The following is a 24,753-nucleotide window of genomic DNA, read 5'->3' as shown; positions in this document are numbered from 1 at the left end:
CTTAGATTGTGGACAGCCCTGGAGGGGAGGGCCAAGTCCCAGGACAGAAGTCAGTACCTCTGCAGAGGCTCCTATGGCTTGGAGATTCATCCAAGGACCTGCTTTGTTTTCTTTCTTATCTCTCTTTCCAAAACAAACACCCTACTATGCTTGAGGCTCCTGGCTTCCTGCAGCCACTGATCAGCAAGGAATCTAATCTAGGAGGATACTGTGGGTAGGTATTAACTGGCCAACATCAATATGACCCTAAGCTTGAGGCCAGCGTGGAATGAGACAGGCAGAGAGGCAAAAGAGATGGAGAAGGGGCGCCTGGGTGGCTCAGTGGGTTAAGCTGCTGCCTTCGGCTCAGGTCATGATCCCAGGTCCTGGGTTCGGGCCCCACATCGGGCTTTCTGCTCAGCAGGGAGCCTGCTTCCTCCTCTCTCTCTGCCTGCCTCTCTGTCTACTTGTGATCTCTGTATGTCAAATAAATAAATAAAATCTTTAAAAAAAAAAAAAAAAGAGATGGAGAAATAAGAAAACTGTTGCATCAGAAAGAGAAGGACGGGTTGAGGCCTGAAGAGAAAGCATGAGGAGGGGAGGAAGAAGGAGAGCAGAGATGTGGGAAAGGCAGCTAAATATGTTGAACTCTTACTCTTTGCCAAGCCCAGTGCTGAGGGCTTCATGTGCCCCAATCACTTTTAATCTTCACAACCCAGGGAGTGTTATTGTCCACATTTTACAGATGGAGAGAGAGGTTATCAAAACCCTTCTCGTTGCTTTATCATATGAGGATTTCAGGGGGCAACTCAAATTTTTTTATTATAGACGTGTTTTTCCGCTAAGTGACAAAGTTGAAACCCAGCGGGATCTGGTACTGAAAAGCCATGAGCCTTGGGTTGAGATAGGAGCTCTGCCACTTCTATCCCTGGTAGAGGCAGCTTTGGGTACATAACTTAATCTCTGAGTCTCAGTTTATGCTCTGTGAAAAGGAAAATGGTAATACCTCCTTTGCTGAGTTGCTACAAAGAATTAAAGAGATTGAGTGTGAAAGCAGCCTGGCATATAGCAATCACACAACAATTTGAGGGGACAGATGTCATGGAAGCCATTCCCTGGAGGTCTAATTTCATATAGTGGCACTGCCACCGAGTGGGCTTTTAGATTAATGTAGTTTAAGACTTTGAGATGCTGCATTTTAAGAACTCCAGACACAAGTGATACCATCATTTTGCTTATTCCTTCTGTGCTATAAAAAATTGAGCAGATTTGCTGTACTACATACACACATGCCTTAGGAGTTTGAGAAATATTTGTTGAAAAAAAAAAAAAGCAGTAATACCTACATTCTACACAGTGTTTTACAGAACTTCACAATAGGCCTATGGGATAAGAGATCCACAGAGAATGCTACAGTGTTTCCAAGTTTCCAGCAAGACTTGCTTTCTAGCCTCTTATTCTCTACCCAACTGGAGTCCACATTTATATCACTTAAGCTAATAACTGCTCCCCACCACCTCTCCCTCACCCTGTTTATGCCCTCTCTCTGCACTCTCTTGATGATGATAATGATGATAATGATCATAATTTCTCCATAATGTCTCTACATGTTCAGAGAGAAAGGGGAAAAGATCCCCATCAGACAATAGGTCCTTTGGGACCAGAAGTTATGGAAAAGTGTTTATAGAAAGGAAAACAATCCCCTGATCCCTTGGACCCCCACTTCCAACCCAGCTCCAGAAAGGAGCTCACCTTGTCAGTGAGTGAACAAAGCTACAACAAAGCCACCCGCTCCTATCCACCTACCTGTTTCTAATTACAGCCTATGGCCAGGGCTATATCCATACAAGTAAATAATGAGGTAAAGTGGTAACATAGTGACTGGAGAGGAAACAGAAGCCTCCACTCTCAAAACCTTCTCATGCTCACGGTTGACAAGAGCCCAAGTAAAAGGAATTCATTAAAGTCTGGGTAGATAGCACAAACAGGGTATATAAACAAACCTGTCCTAGGGCTTGAACAGCACTTACAGCAGATTTTAACAGCTTAATGTCCTATCTCCTAGGACAAAGAGAAAATGATCCTGTTTAAGTGATCAGTGGGTAAACACAAGCCTTACTACCTGTCCTAAGCAGGCTCGGGGAAGGCTGGGACTTGATTCTATCTGAAAGTAGCCACTGAAAGCAATGGAGGCCTGAGAAGATAGGACATACAGCCGGAGTACACTGGAGAGCAAGCTCTGCTCAGTCTGCAGCATACACAGAATCACAGAAATAGCTTCTTCCCCCAATCCTCTGGAAAGGGAACAGGATCTGTCTCAGATGCACAGTAAGACAAGTGAGGGCTCTCTACTTAGTGTTCATGCTGACAAGAGCAGGGAATATAGCTGGCAACCCCCAAGTTCAGGATGAGAAGTTCAGGTTCCTGGGGCAGGCTTGGGGAGAAGTCAGGTCAGTTCAGCAAACCCACATTGGGTACTAGGTGCCACACACTGATGGAGGGTACGAGCAGCCTCTCATCCTTAAACAACTTGGAACCTAGTCGACTTTCAGCTTTGACAATATCTTTCAACTATACCAAAATTAAAATGCATCATGGCCTTAGGCAAAGATCAACAATAAGCCACTGATTTTACTAAGTACAGGCAAGGAACCAGACCCACTAACAAAGGCATTAGGGGACTGAGAAAAGAAATGTGTTACACACTTAAGTGTGTATGTGCGCACGCATGCACGCGCGCGCACACACACACACACACACACACACACACACTCAGGCCCTGCTCAGCACAGAAGATCAGTCCTCCAATGTAGCGCCTTTCATGAATCCTAAAAAAGAGTTCCCTTTTCTATTGTCCAAGTTCATTCCCAGCATAGCTCTAGAAGATCAAAGTAAGATCAGTTAAAATGGGAAAGATCAATTAAGGTAGGAAAGAGGCTTGAAGCTAATATGGAGGCCAATGAGTATCTCTTAAGCCTCAGCTTTGTCACTGTCATATCTCACACTATATCATAACTTGTTTACAAGTCTCTCTTCTGGACATATAGTAGGTACTCAGTGAATCTTTGCTAAGCTGTAAAGACCTACTTCAAGATCATTTCCAAGATCTTTTCCCCTTTGGTCCTTGGAGTTTGGCTCTGATGAATCCCCAAGGGTGCTCTCGCTGCAAAGTCGAGCTTGCTTGAATTGAGAAAGGTGGTGCTTGAGTGTCTGATACCCGTTCCTATCCCTCACCAGGATATGGTTCTTATTCAGTGGGGAAGACAGGCCAGACAAGCATGAGGTGGGTAGGGGTGGGCCTGCCAAAGAGGAGGTGGAGAAGAAAATGTGAGGAGAAGTAGCACACGAGGAAACTTTCTTCTGTTCAAGGCATGTCCCTGGCACCCGCTGTGTATCAGGCAGTGGTTAGGAACCCAGCTCTTATTCCCCTAGAGTCCCGCACTTCCCCTGTGCAAGTACCAACACACTACTTTCCATCTGCCTGGCTACTGGATGGAGGCTTCAGGGATCAGGAATGGTAAAGATATTCACAAGCGCGTCATCAGCATCCAAAATAGTTCTAGGTATTCAGCAAATACCTGTTGAGTGACCCAATAGCAACCTGAGACACAAAAGGTGAAAATGGCAGAGATAAGAAAGAACTGTAGTCATCTAGTCAAGGCGGGAGCTATTCCTTAGAAGCTGGGCATTTAGAAAACTCTGGGGGTTGAAAAGACTTTGATTTACTTTGTTAGGTGACATAATCACCACCAACTCCAATTAAGTGTCACCTGCAATCATTTTCTGTGCCTTTTCCTCCTGATGATTAAGCAGCCAATGGCACCAGGCCCATATCCACACCCTCCACAGGACTCGCAGCCAGTCTCAGGTTCTGTGACCCAGAATGAATGACAATCAGGTGGCTGCTTCACAGTTGATCTGGTTTTAGGGCTGATTCAAGCAAATGCTGGGCAAAATCAGCCCCAATCACCAGACACCAACACACACCACCCCTAACACACACACCCTTAACATGCATGCTGGCAGAAAATCTGGAAGCGTTCACATGAAAAACTAAGCCTTGGGGTCAAGCTGCTGAAGTCAGGTCCAAGACCAGCAATCAGGAGCTAGCACTCTTTGGTTGGCATCTGACTGCACTGTGACAAGAACAAGGTCTCTCCCAGACTTTCCTGCTAACCAGAAAGCCTTACCCTGAACTTAGAAGGAACCACTTTGATGTAGGACAATAAAATATCACACACAGGGATGTTGAAGAAAAAACAAATTACCTTGGTAAACCATCTAGCATAATGACCTGTACAAAGTAGTTGCTCAATACATGATAGCAACTTATGAAATTTGAATAATTCTCTTTCGGGTTACTTTTAGGAACACTTTTACTAGTCTGATCTTTGTTGCAGATTTATCCCTAGTATTTCAACAAAAGAGGGCTAAGAGTAGGTAGTATCTCAGGCGCTGGACACCCCCACCTGCGCTCTCCAGGCACGTGCACTCACAACCTCTCAGATAGAACCGCACTCACACACGTGTGTGTGCAGGTGGTGCTCACACAGCAAACACCGCCAGCTCCAGATGGAAAGGACCATGACAGTTTACTTTCTCTCTTATCTGACCTCATACAAACCCACTTTCTTCACCACCTCCCTGACCCCCAAATATACACATTTAGTCCACAGCCCACCCCCACTCTTTCTTGATTACAAAGCTCTTTTAAGCCACCTAAAACTTAAAATAAATACCAATTTGAAGAACTGAAGCATGCCCCAGTCCATCTGTCTGTCAGTCCCTGCCTTCTGCTGGAAGCCACCGACCCCATCTCCCGTCAGTTCTCCCCAACTTGTAAAGCATAGTGGCCTTGGTGCAGGTCTGGCACACGCAGAGAAAACAAACACATGGAATCTTGCCAGCTGGGTCAGGCACCACCATTTATAGCAGGAGCAAAGCGTGGGGAATTGGAGAAGCGTGGGGAATTGGAGAAGCGTGGGGAATTGGAGAAGCGTGGGGAACGGGAGCATCGGGGGTGGGGATAATTCTAGCCTGCTGTTCAAGGCTCCACCAGCTGCAGAGAGGATCCCTTGCTGAAGCTCCGCCATTCCCAGGTGCAAGCCATCCTGATGTGACTAATGCCATCACAGCACAGGAGGGAAAGCTAACATCTCCAAGGGCAGAGAGATTGCTAGCTTGTTCATTCCTGTATCCCCACCAGCGATCACAGTGCTCAGCACACGGTAGGAGCACAGTAAGGATTTGCTGATTAAATGAAAGGAGGAGCTCTTTTCTTCCTGCCTACCCCACAAGATTATGCCACAGATGGCAGAGGGAAATAGGGTTAAAGAAGAGTGCCTAAAATGGTCTTCGAAAAATCTACTGGATGTAAATATGTGATGGCAAAAATAATGCAGGGAAATGCTATGTTAAGAAAAACTAATTAGGTTTTTGTTTTGTTTTGTTTTTACTGCAGGCCTTTTCAGAGCCTTTAATATGCTGTTATGCACCTTGAATCACCAAGTGGTGGAAAGAGTATGCACTGAAGTCTGAACTTAACCACAGACCTGGACTTATGTAACCACAGGCCTGGACTTATTTGACCACACTACTCTTTTTTCTCAGAGTACCATTAGTGAGGAGAATTTCATCAAATACACTTTGGGAAATGGTGGCCTAAGAGGTTCCTGGAGAATATCCCAAAAGCAACTTGTAAAACAGCATGATTCCATTTTTGTGATTTAAAAAATTGCATATGATATGCCATATAGTTATTCAGAGGTCATGAGACACTTAAGTGTTAACTTTTATCTCTAAAGATTAGGGGATTTGTACTTTTTACATTAAATGCTTTAGAAATATTCAAAGTGGTTAACTATGTAATTATCATTTTCGTTATTAAAAAGACAAATTAAAAAAAAAAAAGCTACCTCCAAATAGTGTTTCATCACTGTTATTTTGTCTTCCCATAGACCTGAGGACTTCATTTCCCAACAACCCACTGGGCCATTACAAGGCTGCTCTTTGTTCCGTGGTCATATCCAAAGAGGTATCTGTGTCCATTCTCTAATATTCAACAACTCTGGCTTATAAGGAACACCTCCCCTAATTCCAGGATCTGCTGCTTCCATACAGTATGGACAAGTGTTATGGAAAAAAATGTAAACCCATTTAATATTGTTAACCTTTACAAGTCTGAAATTACTTTGTTTAGTAAATTGTAATAAAATATCCATCAAGAAGTTAGTTTGCTGAAATTATCATGTTGGGCATATTAACATTTAAAGACTGCCTTTTTCCTCCTCAAGTACAAATTTCCTAATGTAACTGATTTGTAAATGTAATTAAAAGTCATCAAGACTTAATAAATATAACGTACCAGGTTTTGTTGCAATATGGGATTAAGGCATATCTTTGGAATTAGAAAAAAAACATTCAATCTTAGAATAAATCAAAGAAAAGTACTTGACCTTTTGTTGAGTTACTGTGTGTGAGACAATGTACATGCATTATCTTGTCTAACCTCTAAGCAACTCTGTGAAGTAGGTGGTACTGTCATCCCTGTTTTACAGATGCAGCAGTTGAGGCTCAGAGACATTAAGCATCTTGCTTAACTAAACACTTCAAAGCCACGGCTTATCTGCTTCCCCTGATCGCTGGTCTTGATGTTCCTCCTTGATGTCCTGATGTCACTTCAAGCAGATACACAATGACCTGTTTTCCAAAGGAGGAAATGCAAAAGGCTGAAAAAAAACCAAAGTCAGCCTGAGTTGGAGTCACGCACTGGCTACCATGTTTTGGGAGGGATTGGTTTGGCAGATCCCACAATGCACCCTGCATTCAACTCCTAAAGATGTATTGTCCCCAACCCCACTCAGAGTCAGTCCTGAGGTCTGAATGCCCAAATCCCATCCAAAAGCTGGCAGCAGTGGTTTGAGTCTGGATCCAAGTTCTATGCACCAGCATGTAGCAAGAGACAATAAAATTATTCCACTTCTTAATCTGGCCTCTCTCATCTTCCTTCTGGTCTTACACAAGCACTGTTGGATTGAAGAATCATTTGGGGACACTAAGCACCCCAATGCCTGGGCAGTACCTCACACAAATATAAGCCCCGATCTGGAGAGGGCAGCAGTATTTCACAACTCTTCCCTGGAAACTGTGATGTACAGCCAAGATTGGGAACCACTGGGTGTCCCTGCCATGGATTTGGGGGCCATTTTGATTCAGAATGTATATCAGAAATGCCTTGATTTCATTGGATACCATGGCTGGAATTGAGAATTTTGTATAAAAATGTTCCCTACAAAAGTATTTTAAGGAAACTTTTGTAATTCTAATGCTAAAAACTTTTTTTTTTTAATTCCAAAAATGGAGTATCTTAAGACATTTTAAAGAATAAAGCATTTTCTTAAAGCTTCTCTCACATTTCCTCAGATATTCTCCAGACTTTCAGATTCATAGTTTTCTCCTCTTCACACAGAAATAAAGATCCAAGGGGGGGGTCAACCATTGCAAAGAACGCCTACTCTGGGGGCCACGATGGCCTCCACCATAGAAAAGGAGATTCAAACAGTTCTTCCGGCCACAGTAACCCTTGCCAGACTGGGGCCATCATCACTACTTCTGGGGACTGGGAGGTGACCAGAAGACAAGAAGTTCTTCAAGCACATGCACATCTTAGTGCTTGCACATCAACACCTGAAATGGTAACAATGAGTCCCTTAGGCAGAGCAGTCTTTCCAGCGGCTCACAGACCCCCTGGAAGGGGGACAGGTGTTGACCAGCAAGACTCCCACAGCCATTTGACACCATACTGGACCAGAGGGCTTTGGCTCCACTGGAACTGTGTCTTCCATATCCCGAAGGGTTAATAGCTTAGTCTCTGGCTTCCAGCCTTCCCCAAAGCAGTCCTTTTTCAGTTTGGTCCCTACCAGGGGAGGAGACAGCTCCCCACCCCAACCCCTCCCCCGCCACGGCCCGCCCACTCCAGGAATGAAGCTGCTGCTGCCCAACATATACCCAGACTGGTTTCATCTCCTTCCAAATCCATTTTGTGTCTTAACTTCTGCCAAGAATAAAAATTAAAACACTAACACACACATCATGCTTGTATGGGAGGGGAGGACAGGGCTGGAAGTTTAAACTGAAAAAGATCAGGAAGGGAGTGGGCGGGGCAGGTCGCTGATGAAAGTCAGGGCTTGGAGACTTTGGCTGGGGTCTCTTGTGGGCCTTGGCCCACCATGCCTGAGGCCCCTGCTGGCTACACCCGGGGTTGGATCTGAGGGGGAAGTGTTTGCAGCATCTGCCCTCATGCTCCTCCAACACCCCATTTCATATCCTTTAACATCCCCAGCCCTGCCCAGAGGGGCACAGAGAGGCGGAGCTGCCCAGCACTGCAAAGGCTGGAAGTGGACTCCCCTCCCCCACACTCGAAGGAGCCCTGTTCCTTGCCAATGCCACAGTGAATAAAATAGCACTTGGAATGACACGCAGGCCTGGTGGTGCAGGCAGCTTGTGGGCTGTCTGTGGCCACCCAGAGGAATGGGTCTGGGGATGAAGCCTCATTCTCAGAGCCTGCTCTGCCACACCCACAGCCTGCAGGCTCCAGAATCTGGGGGCCAGGCAGTGCTGCTACAATCCTTTTTCTCTCTTTCTAGGCGGAAGCAGGAGCCCCTTCACTCTGGAATGATGAAGGCTAACCCTTTACACACTCAGGGTCCTCCAGGGTTCAAATAATCACCCCCTACCCAACTCTGAATCCCACCATCTTCCTACTTTGGGTGAACTGCTCCCCAAATGGTGAACTAAGCACTCACATGACTTGCACCTATCCAGATGGAACCCACCGTCTCATGGAATCACTTGCCACATAAGTCAATCAATGCTCACTGAACACCTACTCAATACTAGGTCTTCAGAATCCAAAGACAAAGTTCAAGCTTTCTCTAAGAGCTCAGCATCTGGGGGGTAACACAGAAACATCTCAGAGCACCATGGAACAACTGGGAATCAAACTCGAGTGCCCCAGGCTGGTGTTCTTTCCTTTCTATGCCACTGTGAGGAGGGCCGGGAGATGGGAACACACACGTCTTTTGGAAAGAGCAACCTTGTGGCTACCATCCTTGTCCCATCTGGCACACAGATAGTAATGAAAACAAACCAATATTAAAAAAGAAAACAAAACAAAACAAAAAACACTTTGTCCTGATAACTGTTAAATCTGGGTGATGAGTAGATGGCATTCATGATACTATTCTCTCTGCTTCTCTGTGTTAGAGATTTTAAACAAACAAATAATAAAACTTTTTTTCAAAGGACAACTAGAACATCTCAAACCTTCCCAATACCACACTAACTCCCAGGAAACCCCCCTACTGCCACCGACCCACCTACTCAATGTCCTCTCAGTTAAGCCAAAAAGCATTTTGAAAAGCAGGTTTCAGTGAGTGCCCAGGTTTTGGTGGGGAAGGGGCTGTTTGACCTTGAAAAACTCCCCGTTATTGGGCCAGAGAGGCAGCCTCATCTCTGAAAGGGGACTGCTGGCCACAACCAGAGGAGACCTAGAGAGCCTATCTCCCCAGCCCTCTGGTGCAAGGACCCAGAGCAAGTGGGCTTGTACCCATACCCTCTGTTTCCTTTCTGGGGTTTCTCTGTCTAGGATGGGCCTTCCCCAGGACCCTGAGCATATCTCACCAACAATGTGCCCCCAGCTTCTCTGGCTGGCTTTCCTCTACTACAGAATCAACCAAGTGCAGACCTTGAGGCCCAGCTCAAAGACCATCAAGAAAACTGTCTTGGACTTCCGAATCTATCACTTTTCTCTTGGCCTCCATGTCTCTACTATAAAATTCCCGATGCACCATAACTGACAAAACTCTTTTTAAATAGCCAAAAGCTCCAAGAAGACTGGCTTAGGAAAGAATTCTAAGTCAGCAATTTATCTCAAGTCAGAGCAATAATGATGACAACGGTGATAATGGTGAGTGTCTAGCACCTCCTCAGACCGAGCACTTCTTTAATGAGAGAATGTGGATGAGGCCATTCAGTGTGAAACAACCTCTGGGCTGGATTTCAGAGATATTCACAATCCATGCCAGAAGTGTCTTCTGGGCAGCAGGCACAGTGCTGAATGATCTGTTGGCTGATGAACGGAGAGGCCACTATTTGATGGTCTGGAACAAGTTTAGGGGCCCATGCCTGATGGAGCACGAACAGCACTGCTCTCAAGGCTCACTGCTGGCTAGTTGGAAAAAAATCGTAAGTGACTCAAGAGAGGCAGTCTGCGAGCATCAGGAGTCTCAAAGGGTGGCATTCTTCACACCAGGAAGATAGGTCAAAAACACCATCCTTGGTCAGGGAAACACACCCCATCTTGGCTGAGATGTAAAGAAACAAAGTTTCTCTCTGCCTTTCCCCCCATGCAGACCAATGGCTTTAGTATGGGCATTTTTGTTAATTTCCTGTGTGTATGTGTGTGGTGGTGGTGGTGGGGTAAATGGAGTGGGGGGGTAGAATTCTGCCTGCCTAGGATTCCATCTTAATTGAGTATGCTGTTCCTTTTTACTTTCTGACTTTGAAAGCACATAGACCTTAGCTAATAAGGAGCTTCCTTGTTCTGCTACCATCGAAGCTAGCTTTTTCTAAAGAGGGGAGTAGAGTGGCAGTGGGTGAAATTTGGACCCTGCCTTGATTACTGCATACTGTTCTGAAAAGTACTAGAAAAGACCCAGACTGTACCCAGAGACTTCCTTCCACCAACACTCGCTGAAGCTCCCAAATCAAGCAAGGCCTGTGCTGTGCCTCCCTGAGCATCCTGTAATAACAGGCAACCATATCTTGGGAGGTCCTGGCATGATCCCCAACAGAATGCCATTCTTTATGTTAAAGGTGATTTAAAAAAAAACACATTGCATTTATAAATTTATATTTTAGTAAATATAAAGCTATTTACTAAACCAGTCTTCCTGAGATTTCTTCTGCACACTGACCAGTAGGGGGGGGAAGAAAATACCTAAATGCTTTGTCAGATCATATATTTATCTCTTGATTCAGGAAAAGTGCCCTGCTCCTAGGCACGCTCTACCTGGCATGTACCTACAGGAGCTGGTCTGGGATTCTCTCTCAGGACTCTCACTGTACCTCCTGTGGGGACAGAATGTGAGGAGGGAGACAGCGGAGCAGGCTGGATTTGGTAAGGAACATGGAGCCCACATTCATATGATTCAGCAGTTTTCTGTTGTTTGCCTCTTTGGGCAAACTGCAGCAAGGGCCAAGGCTTTCCCCTGTGTTGAGGGTCAGTAATCACTGTCACAGCTTCCTAGGCTCTAAAACTAGAGTCAGGAATGCAGGGGGCCAGGAGGCTACACCGATTCCATACCTAACCACAAAGTCAAGGACAACTTGCCTGGAGAGAGTGTCCTCTGAAGAGCTTGAAGAACTTTAAACACTCCACTGCAATAGTGCGCACAATCTTAGTGACAAACCTGGGATAGGTACTATTCGTCTCCACTTGCACTGGGGATAACTAGGCAGAGCCAATATATGGTGACCTGGTGTCCTTTAGGGAGTCACTGAACAGGATACAGCTTGGATTGTGGACTGGATGAGGAAAGAAAACTGGAGGAGGAGGGGGTATGGACTTGGACCATCAGCATGGAATTTCCACAGTCCAAAAGCTGACTTCCCAAGGGGGCCAAAGAGTCTTTGTCCTCCTTCACACTAAACTGACACACCTGCCAGCATCCTTCAGGGTGCGAAGGTCCCAGCTGGCCTCAGCTCTGTGTTTATTCTGAACAGGAAGCAATGGAACCTAGGATCTGAATTTCAGTCCCTGTTCCTCAGGATTGCAGCTCTCTGCACCTTGTACACCCCCCTTCCTCAGCCCCTGGAACTTCTCAGCCTGGTTCAACTAGATGACCCACAGGACCCTATTTGCCAGCACCTCCCTTCCCCTAGCTGGGGCCTAGGTTTGAGAAGCTCCCTCCTCCTGCTTCCCTTAGAACATCCTTACTCCCTCAGAGTACCTCCCTGTTCAGAGTGATTGGTGAGTGCCCTGAATACTGAGGTTCCTACCTCCAGCTCCCAAGAAATCCTGGCTTACAAGGCTAATTCAGGAAAGAAGCCCCTCTGGGCAGGGAAAATGCTCTCCGTCCTTCTGGCCCCTATTGGTCTTCCTCCTAAATGACCACAAAACAGGCCTCAGTGCGCACTCTCAGGGCTCAGCGCAGACACCACTGGGACCTGGACAGAGCTAACAGCAGTGACGGCAGAGGCCGGGGACGTGTGGCCAGCCAGCGGATGTGGGTGTGAAGGAGTGCTGCCTGCCTGGGGGAAGCTCACTTCCCCACCCTCCTCCCTAGCTCCAAAGCAAGTAAAACAAACTACTGAGGAGGAAGACAAACAGCCCCATGTGCTCCTCCTGTCTCTAGTTAGGAATGGGATGGGAAGGTCTACACAGCTGATACTTCCAGATGTGGAACCAAAACACAGACAGCTCCTGACAGTTTACCAGCCTGGGCTAAACTCCAGTAGCACCAGGGCCAGGCATGTTCACTAGGAGACGATGAAGGCATGGGACCCGTGGGCTCTGGTCAGGTGGGTTTCAGCACAGGGCTTTTACTCCAGATGGATGTGGGCATGTGGGGGAGGGGAAGGGATGGGGACAGAAGGCCATATTTAAAACCGGGGGAGACTGCCAAGTAAAAGAAGCCAACCTGGAAACACTATATACTGTGTGATTCCAACTATAGGACAATCTGGAAAAGACAAAACCATGAAGACAGTAAAAAAAGAGCACTGGTTGCCAGGGATTGGGGGAGGGAAAGAGAGAGGGCCTAATAAGTGGAGCACAGGGGATGTTTAGGCAGTGAAACTATTATTCCGTATGACACTGCAATGGTGAATAGTTGTTATTATGCATTTGTCAAAACCCGTAGAGTGTATAATACAAATAGTCAACGTAAACCATGCACTTTAGTTAATAACAACGTATCTATATTGGCTTAACAACTGTACAATTGTAACAAATGTACTGCACCAACATCTGGATAATATGGGGAGAAGAGGCCTGAGGTCAGGGGTAATACAGTGGCAACTCTGTATTTTTTACTTAATTTTTTTCTGTAAATTTCAACCTGTAAGAAAAAAAGCTATTCATTTTTAAGAGTTAAAATAAACAAACAAACAAACAAAAAAAAAACGGAAGGAGGAAGCTCAGGCCTTCAGCTCCCTGAGATGCTGTAGAGGTTGGGTCTGGGGATCTTGGTAGTTTAATTTCTCAGGCACATCTGTTGTCAGCACAAGACCTCCTGGGATCTTTATCCCTATTTTTATTCTTCCTCAGCTTCTAAATCTAGAAGCAAGTCAGAAGTGACTGAGATGCAATTTGAAGTCAGATCTGTCCCCCACTGGGCCGACATCCAATCATGCTGTCCCTTGCACACAGCTGTCAGCTCTCCAGCAGCAGAGAACATCTCTGTGGCCTGCGTGTCTAGCATGGGGCCTGACCCCCGGGCTCCCAAGGCCCTCATGTGTGCGGGGAACTGAACTATTCTCGAATGCATCACGTTCCTCATGTCCCCGGCCTGTGGTTTCAAACTCAATTCAACAGAGCTCCAATTCAGCTCAGGTCCCTGTGATACTGGAAGGGAACAGCAAAATGGACTGTCCAGGCACACTTGGGAAATCCCAGGTGAGCACTGAGTCTGTGGAACTGGGTGGAATGAGAAAAGGCGCTGGGCTTCTCTGCCTCTCCTAGCCGGGCTTAGCACAGTGCTGGACATAAAGTACACGCTCCACAAATTCCTCTGAAGTGAATGATGAGGAAGGGCTAGAGGGGGCGTCCGTTCTTATGCTCCCCTTACAGGTGGCACACCGGGCACACCGATGGACCATCCTGAAGACAGTCACCTTGAGGAACAAAGAAGACCTGGGCTATTTCTGTTGTGGCCTAGCACACAGCTCCCTGGCATTTCTGAAATAGACACTCAAATATTATTAGAATTCTCCACACCAGTCTCCCATGTACTCCCATATACATATACCCAGAATGCATTTTTCTTCTATAAATCCATATGTAATTATTTGATTTTAGTTTAAAACTCTTATATCTTTTTCAAAATTCAGGCAAGCCCTGCAGACTACTGGGGGGGAAACATGAACACCAGTTACATATCAGAATCTAATCCAGGCACAGGAGGAAAAAAAAAAAATCCCTGGTCTCATGGATCTTCCATTCTGGAGGAGAAGCAGGCAGGAAGCAAATGGACAAACGGATGGATACCAGTCAGCAGATGATAACTTTGACGGAAAATAAATTAGGCTGAAGGGACAGAGAATGATGAATTAATAAAGGGCAGCTAGGTTCAGGTTAGAGGCAGAAGGCAAAGAAGTTGCTCAGCGAGTTGGAGGAGCAGCAAGGAGGCCAGGGTGGCAGTGGGGGGCGGGTGGGAGGTGAGGGGAGAGCTGCAAGGGGTGGGGCTGAGCACACTGAAGGCTTTAGAATTGTCTCTGAATTCAACAGGACCCCCTGGAGAGTTCTGAGCAGAGAAGTGACCTCTGGCTTCTCCATTGGAAGTTGAAACTGACTTCTCTGTGTGGCCAGATTCAGGGGCAGGGAAGTCAGGGGAGTGGGAGTGGAAGCAGGTAGAACCTTGAGGAAGCTACTGCAATAGTCCCGTAGTTTGACAGTCTGGGTAAGAAGGGGTAAAAGACCTGGGTGGTAAGAAGTTGCAGGATTCTGGATACATTTTAAAGGTAAAGCCATTATTTGTCAATTTAAAGTGGACTGTGAGAGAAAGTACAGAGTTAAAGAGGATAGCAAGGTTTCGGCCTTGCAGGTAAAATGGAATGGTGTACTGGAAAGAAGCAGAGGAGGAGGCTGGGTGGGAATTCTCTTCCTATTGACCAGGTCTGAGGACACCTAAGGGTGCACTGGGCAGGGTTTTGTCCCACTGTGGGATCCTCTCTGTCCCCATCTGCTTACTCCTTTATCCCTGTATAGCCTTGAGCAGGGGGTTCCCTTGGCACAGCCTTCCCCCCAGCCCTCCTTCCAGCTGCTCAATCCATCAGTAATCCTTACTTCCCGATGCTCCTCTTTCCTCTCCTTTCCTCCCAACAGCTGCCTCCTACTGGTGCTCATGATGTGCTTCATAAATGCATTATAGGCCATTTCTTGCTCCTCTTTACAACAACCTTAAGAAATTGGGGTTTCAGAGTCTAGGAAACTAGCCCAGGGTCATATACCTAGCAATTGGCAAGGCCAGGATGCAAGTCCAGGCCTTTCCGGTTCCAAAGCCCACATTTAACCAGTATGCCACACAATCTCCAACCTGGACGTGGCCCTAAAAGTATGCTTCCTCCTGAACAACCTTCTAATAAGAGTCATTCCAGACTCTATCTTCTCAGAGGGGTCACTCCAGACACTCCCCTAGACGCCTCTGTTTTTCCTCCCTCAGGAAGAACGTTAGCCAGGATCCCCTTGCCATAAGATCTTTTCCTCTCCCAACTCCTGCCAGACCCTGAGACCCTCCCTCCCCAACCGCCTCTTCCCTCAACGGGGAGAAAGACAGCTTGTCTGGAGCTCGGGAAGGGTTTCTGGCGATAGGATGAGCTGCCTCTAGTCCAGGCTCCTGCCCTCAGAAAACACAGATACAACCCAGGAAGCAGGTGCAGCCCATATGGCCACGCTCTGACCTCTAGCCAGTTCCCTCGCAGGTCTTACCTCCTAACTCATCCTAGCGGGCAAGATGCCAGAGAACTTGGGTTTCTGATGAGAGCAGACATTCTGAATCAAAAGCGTTCTCTTATGCGATCTTTCTGCATCCTAATAGTGCTCTGAAAGGCAGCTTTGTGGGGATGGGGAAACAAAGGCTCAGAGTTTCTGTGACTCCTCTCAGTTACCCAGCTAGTTGGTCACGTAACTATTGCTTAAACCCAAAATGTCTTGTGTGATTCGCTGCCAAAAAGCAGAACCCCCTGGCTTCAGGCTGTCCATGTCTGTTAAAGAAAAACAAGGAACTCAGGGCAGCTATGAGTCCTCCATAGCCAAGTCTTCACCACTGCCCTCAGCTGGGAGGTAGAAGGTTGCTGTGCTCTCCTGCAGGTAACTGCCTGTAGAATCCTTCCTGCTGGCTGTCCCATGAGTATCTGCCTGCAAGTTACCATCTCCTGTCAGTTACCTGCCTGTCAAAGCTCCTACCTCCTTCCCCGGGCTATCTTTCTGTACATGCTGCCACTTCTCCTAACCAGGAAAAGAATCTGCTGGGCCAAGCACCTTCTCCCCCTCTCCCCGCTGAGGGCACAGAGGACCTGCTTGATCAGACTTGCAGAAACCTGAGGAGCAAGTGGATTCAGCTGGCATCTACAGTGGACGCAAAGACTCAGACAGCCAATGCAGATAATGAGGGAGGGGGGATGGGAGAGACAGAAGACCTGTTCTGAGATAAGACCCAGGTGGAGGCGGTTCTCACAACTATCTATGAAGTCTAGCACAAGCATGTCACAAAGCCTGGCTTCCCTTGTGCTGCTGCTGCACTGGACGAAATCTTCCAGCTATGGTCCCAGTTTTCAGTTCGTGTCTCTTCAGGTAAGCTTCCTAAAGGCCCCCACCAGCTCCTTTCACTTGTTAGTTGCAAAAGAATAGCAGGAGAGATTGTCTGGACATTTTTTTCCTGCAAAGCCTGAGTTTTGGAGTCAGCAGTCTTTCAAAGAAATCTTGGCTCCACCACTTAGTGGTTGTGAACACAGAACAAGTCACTACAATTCTTTAAGCCCTGGCCCCTCATCTGCAGAACAGAATCATACTGCCCGTCTCCACAGGACTGTGGAGGGGTGCTTGGGGAATGCAGGGGTAGTACCTATAGGCTTAGCAGAGGGCCGGCACACGGTCGGTGCTCATTAAATGGCAGCTAACATTCTGCACGTCACCGTAAGGACAGAAGAGGCAGGAGGGGCTGCCTCGTTGGCACCAGGAATGGGGTGAGAAGAGTAATTCTCCGCTCCCATGGTAAAGGGTGTCTGCTCTTCCTGTGTCCTCACCCTCCTGAGGGAGCCTCACCACATAAACACAAGGCTCTGTCTATAAAATCAGAGGAACAAAAACGAACCCCTTTACAATACCACCCTCAGCAACCTGTTCCATTTTTTTTCACCAGCACTCAAGACCTTTGTGGTGTTTCAGTGACAGGGGATTGGCTGCCAACCTTCTTGTTCCCCTTTGGGTAGGAGAGCTGAGCTCCCCCATCCCTCCTCTCTCCCATTGTCAAAGACCACCCAGTGAAACTTGCTGGCAAGCTGCCATAGTCCAGACAGGCGAGAGCCAGGCCTAAACACCCAGTCTCCATCTCTGCAGCACAAGGCTATAGAACGAGAAGCACCTGACCGTGGGGCTTTCACCTGGAGTGGACACAGCCTTCAAGATGGCAGACCACCAGTGGTGTCAAGGAAGGGTTGCAGGTGATTACTCGGAAGGCCTGTACATTGGAAGAGTCATTAGAATCTAACTCTTGGCTGTAACACAGTAAGTTTTTATGTAACTTGTTCACTACAAAACATCCATTCATAATGAGAGGTAAACAGTCATGAATTTCCATCGCTTTCTGTGGTCTCCCTGTGCTGACTGGCTGCGTTATGAAATCGCCCTCACGTGGACATAGGTACATTAAAAGGAAGAGCAAGCAGAACATCACTGAGGGATGATAGTCATTAAGGGCAGAAAGAGAGTCAAGGAGCAGGGATGATCTGTGAAATAATTAAGAGCCGTCTCTGCTTTCATAGAAAAGTAATAAAGCCAGAACCCCCCAATTTTCCCCTCCAATTAACTGTGACCCATACCTAATAAAGCTGCTGTGATTGTAATGTTAGGTAAACTCAGACTAGTAAAGGCACCTGGCTGGGACTACGCTGGAAAAATACTGGCAGGGCCAGGGATGTGGGGGAGCATCCTACTCCAGAGTCCAATTCCAGCCCTGCCTGGGGGTGTGGGGGAGGGGCTTATCTCCTAGGTCAACCAGCTCTGCAGGCCCTCTTCCTCTTACCTTTAGCTCCCATACTGTGTGACAGGATGCTCCCTCACTGGCTACTCTGGAAAGGATTTCAGAGTTAGCAAACCTGGTGCAAACAGTAGAACAAAGGGCAAATGAAACTGAAAGGTAAAAAGCTGAATTCAGGCATGTTTTCTCTAAACTTCTCAGCTGAAATCTGACATGGATGAGAAAGAAAAAAAAAAATCACACATCCCTCACCCACTGGCCTCCCAATGACAGCTATTGAATTACTGGTTTTAGAATCATAAGACTCAAATTTCTGAGGTTCTGTATTCAATGCAGAACTTTCACTTTTTAAAATTAACAAAAGTACTCTGAACTTGCAATCTCCTATCTCAAGAACACTTGAGCCTATCATCTGCTAAAGAAAAGTAAGTTTTCGGGGAGAAAATCATGAACACGTACAGGCAGAAGCCAAAGAACAGTTCAGTCCTGCTAGTCCCATCTCTGCCTTTAAGACTTAGTCTGAGATACTGACTCTCCTCCCTCAAGAAGCCTTTCTTAACTGACCCTGTCCAAGTACTTTAACACTACAGTTTGTACTGCAGTGTTCCCCTCACTTCAATAATGCAATTCTGGATGGTGTGGGCTCTGGTATTGATCCCAGGCACACAGCAGGTGCCCAATAAAAGCTTATTGAAAGGATGAAGGCGCCAGCCTACACATACATCATCAGCCTCATCTTGTCCAATGCTGTCCAAACTCATTTTAGGGAAAAATAAATAATCCTTTGCCATACTTTCTGCTGCTCAGCTATTTTTTTTTTTTTTTTTTATTCAACCCTACTCACCCTGGTCATGTTATGTACTTTGTTACTTACCAGGAGAACTAGTTGAGACTTTCCTCAACATTTTCTCTGGCAACCAAGTGAGGCTGACTCTGTATTATTGGCTCTGATCTCTCGCCTATGATTTCCTCTTACTGCCCAATAATCCTATCCCAAACATCAAAGGCCTTCTTTGAAGATAAGGCCAAATTCACCATTAGGAAAGGAGAAATTATTTCCTAACTTTATTTCAAAAGTTGGGATGACACAGAATCCCTCTGGGTTTTGTGAGATAAACACTGCCCAGTGTAGCAAATCACAAGGCATTCGCTGTAATACCACTGACAGAGACATAAACACAGGGCTTTCCTCGCCCAAACCTAAGCAGGATTTTTCTACAGCAGCCTCAGTCTCCAAACTCCATGGTAAATGGTGTGTATCCAACATGTTCAACATGTTGAACAGATTTGCCTCAAGGAAAGGAAGATTAAAACAGCCAGCCCAGGGGAAGGAGGTCACCACTGGCTTTGACTGAAAGAGTGTCTGACCTGAACTAGAATTAATCTGTTTGGCCCAGATTCCACTCAGAGCCAGACCCTTCTAATGCTAAAGGATGAGAAACACTCTGTCCTCAAGAGGCAAGACAAAACATGAAGGGGGGGGGGAAACTGATCCAATAGGGCACTGGTATTAGACTGTGGGCAGAAAACCTCACCTGCTTCTTCTACTTCATTGCTGCTACCCTCAGATGGTGTGAGTGCTGACAAGACTTCATGGGTCATGGGTTCCAGGAAGTTTGTGCGGGACTGGGAAAAAAGAGAAATGTCTTATCTTTTGAACAACAAAATAAACAGTTCAGAAGTACTGGCTTTTTATAAAGTGCATTGTTATAAATCATAGTAATTCCTTATTAATCCATTTTATAAATAAGAAAACAGAAAAAGCAGTTTTTCTAAGATCCTAGGCTTCCTTAAATCTCTAGTTACCTGGTCCCTTGTAGAAATGAAATGAGCCATGGATTAAGGAAAAGATTACACTGAAAAAAGTCTGATCTTATAAACCATTACCTTTGCAACCAACAGCCCATTTTCATCAATATTCACCAAATCTCTCTCAAGAGGACATTATTAGCAGGCCTCATACAAAGTAAGGTGGACTTACAGGAAAGGGGTTTGGGGTGTTAAGGTAGGAAGCAAGGAATGAACCAGGCAAAAATCAAGGGTCAGCTACTAGTTAGGTTTGGGCTGCAACAGAAGGTTCCTACTAAAGTAGTATGATCACGAGGTAGGACAGAGCCACATGTGAGAGGGCTACGGAATTTGGGTTGTAAACTTAGACTGTTTGAAGCTGGGTGGTGACCTGTTTATGGGACTGATGGAGGATGGGTGATGTGGTGATAGGTAGCTAGTAGGGATTCTAGCCATGCATCAACAGAAGTTGTCAAGGGCATGAAGAAGCCTGGTGGTAGCAGCCATGGAAAAGATGGTATAGATGGAGGAAGGATAAAAGGAAGGGCAGGAATGATGGGGCAAGCTTGGAGAGGGAGGCTAACACAGTGGCAGTAGAGATGCAAGGATCGAGGAGTTTGTTCAGTGGTTTGAGTCGGTGTGGACGGAGTCCTCAGAAGAACCAGGGCTTCAACCTAAGTTCCCAAAACCCCACCTCAGTGACCTTTGAGATGGACCCTCTAAACATTACCTCCAGACTTCTTCCTCCCCTTCTCCACCCATACAAATGCTGAAGCCTCCAAGGAAGAAAAGAGCCCTATTTAGGAAGGCTTTTTGTAACCATGGATTTCTAGATTAAAAACACCCACTTCCATTCCCACCCCAAATATCTGATTCGGTCTCATATACAAGGAAAATATTACATGTGAAGGTTCCATGTGGGAGCACTCTAAGGATTTATGTTGTTCCCACCAACAGGGAAGTAGGTTGGACCATCTGTTCTGAGTCTTTGGACAAAAAATCTCTAGATGCTTCACTGTTGACTACAAAAACATCACACTTTTATGACAACTATGTGAAAAGCATGTATGCACAGGGATGAAGAAAACCAAGTTGTGTTATAGTATGGGACTGTGGGCCATTTAAAAGAACATTTTAAAATTATTAATAGATGTTTATGCAATAAGTAAAAATTTGGAAAAAAAATTGGGGGGGGGGGGTGGTTTAGTTTGGAAAATCACCCTTTAACTAAGAAAGCTTATTCTTCCGGGGCAAGAAAGCTCCCAGTCCAGGGTCTGATGTACTAAAATGTTTGCTGAACTTTTTTAGACACAAAGTTCTAAGTGATAAGGTAAATAGGTTTTTTTTAATGTAACAAATCACTTTTATTTCCTCTGCCTTCCCAATTTGCACTCCCTTCCCATTTCTCTTATTCCACCCCCCACCCCACCCTCAGAAAGCAGACTACAAATGTAGTAATATCTTTTGGTGCCAGGTTAATACTTCCCTACTCAAGAGGCCAGAAAGTACTGGTGCATCTGGGTCTTCTTCAGCTTCCTCCCACTTGTTTGAAAAGCAGAGAAAAAGCCCGTTATTCGTTAACCCCACTAGTGACTTTGTTGAAATCTGAACCCAGACCCCCTAGGGTCTCATGGAATACTGTGATCACCAGACTCACTTCAAGCTCTTCTTGCTGAAGTCCTAGGGGTCCCTGGGGAGGTCAACTGAGTTATTTAAGGAGTAAAATTCCCTACTCCTTCTTGGGGAATGGAAATCACAGATAAGTTGCAGAAGAGAGCTGGGAGCCCAAACACTTGAAAGAACATTTCAAAGAATGGAAAATCTCCAAATCCATTTGGAGGATGGAAAGGAACACCCTCTTATCACAAGTAGGCCAACCAATCCACAGTTAAGCAGGGTCCTCTGTCCCCCACCCCTAGCTGTGGTCATGGAACCAACCATCATGGCCTCTAGCAATCTGTCTGGAGTAAAGCCAATATCTGTGTCTTGGGCAATTTCTCCTGAGGAAATGTCTCTTGTAATGTTACTCCTCTCAGATCTCTTGAAAGAGGATGAAAGGGCCAGTGTCTGACATCTCAATCCTCAGATTTCACAGGAATAGACAGCCTCCTGTCTCCTGAAGAGCCAAACTGAGAAATAAAGGGGGGGCTCGGGGGGGTGGGTGGGTTGGGGATTGGGCAGTGTCAGCAAAGTGGCACAATGTGGCAACTCTTAACTTCTTTCATTTCTACCTCTCACATAAACTCCCTCTAAAACTCATCTGGCAGGAAAATCATAACTCCACTGCTGTTTCCACCCTGCCTGTCCCACTGACCCCAAGGTGCTTCAAGATTACCATGGGAACCTTCTGGGTTTCAATTATGAGACCATTAAAAAGTGCCAATTATAAGACCTCAGAAATGTTCCTGGGAAACCTGTTACACACCTCAAAACAGCCAAGCTCTTGCCTCAGATTCACTTAAGTGAAGTTCAGAAAATAGGTCACCCAGATGTAGAGGGGCCCCAGCCCCCACCTTAGTCCAACAAGACCGGGTTATAATATTGTCCATGCTGACCAGGAAGAAATGGAAATTGATTTATTGGCTGTAACCAGAGGGATGAAAAAACCATCACGGAGCTGAGCCGTGCAGGGGCCAGTTGTGGAGTAAATCAAAAACACTTGGGCACTCAAGAATTTTGGAAAATTACATTTATTTAATATCCAACGTTTGCAAAGATCTGAACAACAAAGAACTAGGTGACAAAGATGACTCCTGCACAGGGTATTTAAAGCCGGCACAAGAGTCTGAAACCAAAGCGTACTTTTCACTCAGTCCTCTCAAAGAGGTAACTCTGAGTCAAAAACTTCTTCGAACCCACGGAACTTGCTAAGAAGGGATGGGGGCGAGGCAGAACACCCCACCACACCCACATAGTGCCTGTTTAGGATTGCTGGCGTGTGGTTTGGGTATATTCTTAGCACTACTGCCACATCTCTGGAAGAACACAACAACCTTTCAAGTCACCCTGTCACTGCCACCCCCATCCCCCCCAAACAAAACTAAATGGATCCCCAGGGTTCCCTGAAGTCCTCCAAGTCTGAGGCCGCCCTACCTCTCAAAATCCTCCTATCACCCGGAAGAGCTAACTAACCTTTGGCAACCTGCAAGTGAAGCAAGGCCTTTGAAGATCCAGCAGAAAATTCTGCCTGGCCGCCTTGCCCCTCCCTAGGCCCCTTCCCACCTGTTCCAGAGGCTCATTTTCCCACCTCTCCCAGTTACACAAACAAAAACCCAAAGAATACAACTCCAGGGGGATGCTTCGCGCGGGAACCAACACTCACACACTCCCCCTTGCCGCCGCCCCAACCCCACAAACACCTCTGAACACCCCACTTCAGCCTCGCCCCTTGATTCCCCCCCCCTCCGCCCTCGGGATGCTCTTCAGGGGCTGTTTCGCGCCCGGTCCGTTCGGTCCCTCACTTCGGGGCTTTCCCTTTGAAACGCAGGGCGGTAAGCACCCCCCTCCCCCGAGAGGCCGGCGGGTGCAGGGCAACCCCGGGTTCCGCCGACCCCCTGCGGGCTTCCCCCAGCGCCCGGCGCACGGAGCCGGAGCACCGGTGTCAGGCTCCGGGGCAAGTTTCGGAGGCGGTCGGGCCCTGCTTCCACCGACAAGCTTCCGGGAACTGCCGGCCAGTCTGCGCCGCAGGGAACCAGACGCGGCGGCCCCGGCCCGGCCGCGGCTCTCCCGCGGCGGATACCCCGGCACCCCGAAGCCCGCTTCGTCCGACTTCTCGTCCCGCGCTCCGCGCGCCTGCCTCGGCCTCAGCCCCCTCCAGAGCCCGCGGGCCGAGCGCCCGGACCCGCTCCCGCCGTCAGCTCTCCCGCGGCTTCGCCCGGCCTGCGACCGCCTCCCGCCCTCCCCCTTTCCCCAAAACCAACAGAGAAACACAACTTTTTGTGAAAAGAAAACAAACTTCAGCGACGTGACTCACCTCTGGTGCAGCGGCTCCTGGGAAGGGCTAGCGAGGCCCGAGGGCCGGGGCGGTGGGCGCGGAGGGAGCCACACAGCACCGCGCCGCACGGACACACAACCCGCACCGTGACACTCAGGGACTCACAAAACCGGAGAGCTGCCGCCGCGGGAGCAACAAAGGAGCCCCGGCCCGAGAAGTTGCCGGCCGGGGAGGGAGTGCTCGTGCGGGCGCGTGCGGCTGTGGCGGGTGTGAGTGTGTGTCTGTGCGTGTGTGTGAGGGTGAGTGTGCGTGCGTGCGCGCCGCGGCTGACACCGGCGGCCCGGGGCTCAGGGTCTCTGCGGCAGGAAGCGGGGGTCGCGGCGGCGGCGGCGGCAGCAGGACAAGGCAGGGGACGCCGCGCGCAGCGCACCCGGTCCCTCCATATGGAAGAAGCTTTTTTGGATGACTGAACTCGCAAACAATTCCTTCTTTTGCTTCTCCTGCTTAGGAGCCTCCCATTACCGCGCGAGGAGGGGGAGCAGAGGAGGCGGGGAGGAGGGGGAGGAGCAAGATGGAGCAGAGAAAAAGTCTTGGAAAGGAAAGGAAGCTTGGGGGGGAACCCCCCAAAAAACAGTCCCTCAGACTCAGTTTTTCTCCTAATGCCCATTTTCTTTCTATTGCACTCCAGTCCCGCGCTCTTTCCCTAACTTCTCTTTTCCCATACCAAGAGCAATGCCCTCTGCCTTTCTCCCACACCCCTGAACCCTCATTTTCTCTTTAGCTTCACCTCAGACCCTTGCTCTCCAACATTATCCTTCTCTCTCAGTCACTTCTCCCGGAAACTTTTTCCGACACCCCTCTCTCAATAGTTTTCTCGTTATTCTGCAAACTATTGGCTAAGGCATTAAAACCAAAACTTTGTTATTAAGCGTCCCCCCTCCCCAAAGTGGGGCAGCGGTTGTCAAGAAAATGATCAGGAAACCAGTGTCGGGGAAGTCCCGACACCACCTACCCCGACCCACCCCGTGGGTTTGGGAGGGAGGGTTTGCGCGTCTTGCATTGACAGCGCCCTGC

General features: G+C 47.5%; 1 protein-coding gene across 6 annotated transcripts in view; it reads right to left on the bottom strand.

The window, feature by feature from the left end:
• Positions 1-24,192, bottom strand: part of BOC (BOC cell adhesion associated, oncogene regulated) — a 70,182-nt gene extending 45,990 nt beyond the window's left edge. Inside the window, exons 1-4 of one of the 6 annotated variants that reach the window (XM_047724910.1) lie at positions 23,719-24,192; positions 19,493-19,583; positions 18,003-18,075; positions 17,343-17,438 (exon numbers count right to left, since the gene is read on the bottom strand). The gene's annotated coding sequence lies outside the window, so the exon portion shown is untranslated. The remainder of the gene's footprint in view (positions 1-17,342; positions 17,439-18,002; positions 18,076-19,492; positions 19,584-23,718) is intronic. The other 5 variants (XM_047724912.1, XM_047724915.1, XM_047724904.1 and 2 more) reach the window with 5 other exon arrangements.
• Between the last annotated feature and the right edge of the window lie 561 nt (positions 24,193-24,753).

The sequence above is a fragment of the Lutra lutra genome, chromosome 1 (assembly GCF_902655055.1).
Source record: "Lutra lutra chromosome 1, mLutLut1.2, whole genome shotgun sequence".
Classification (NCBI taxonomy): Eukaryota; Metazoa; Chordata; class Mammalia; order Carnivora; family Mustelidae; genus Lutra; species Lutra lutra.
The sequence above is the reverse complement of the archived record's forward strand: the minus strand, read 5'-3'. Positions and strand labels throughout refer to the sequence as shown.